We start from the raw sequence: 207 nt of genomic DNA on the forward strand, positions 1-207 counted from the left end.
CCAAGAAAATCATAATTTCACCAAGAATACAACCAATCAACACAGAAACCCGATTAATCAAAAAGATAATCACCTAACCAATCGGCCAAGAAAACAACCAATTAACCAGGAAAACAGCCAATCGCCCAAGAAAACAACCATTTACCACAACTCCCTCCCCCCTCCCCCCTCCTCCAGACAGGAAAAAAATCACAGCAAAGGAGAACC

At 42.5% G+C, this 207-nt stretch overlaps 1 protein-coding gene across 1 annotated transcript in view; it reads right to left on the bottom strand.

The window, feature by feature from the left end:
• The window catches only part of LOC119591624 (protein O-linked-mannose beta-1,2-N-acetylglucosaminyltransferase 1-like), a 6,235-nt gene that overhangs the window by 1,965 nt on the left and 4,063 nt on the right, over positions 1-207 (bottom strand). The window lies entirely within an intron of this gene.

This window comes from Penaeus monodon, chromosome 29 (genome assembly GCF_015228065.2).
Source record: "Penaeus monodon isolate SGIC_2016 chromosome 29, NSTDA_Pmon_1, whole genome shotgun sequence".
Lineage (NCBI taxonomy): Eukaryota > Metazoa > Arthropoda > Malacostraca > Decapoda > Penaeidae > Penaeus > Penaeus monodon.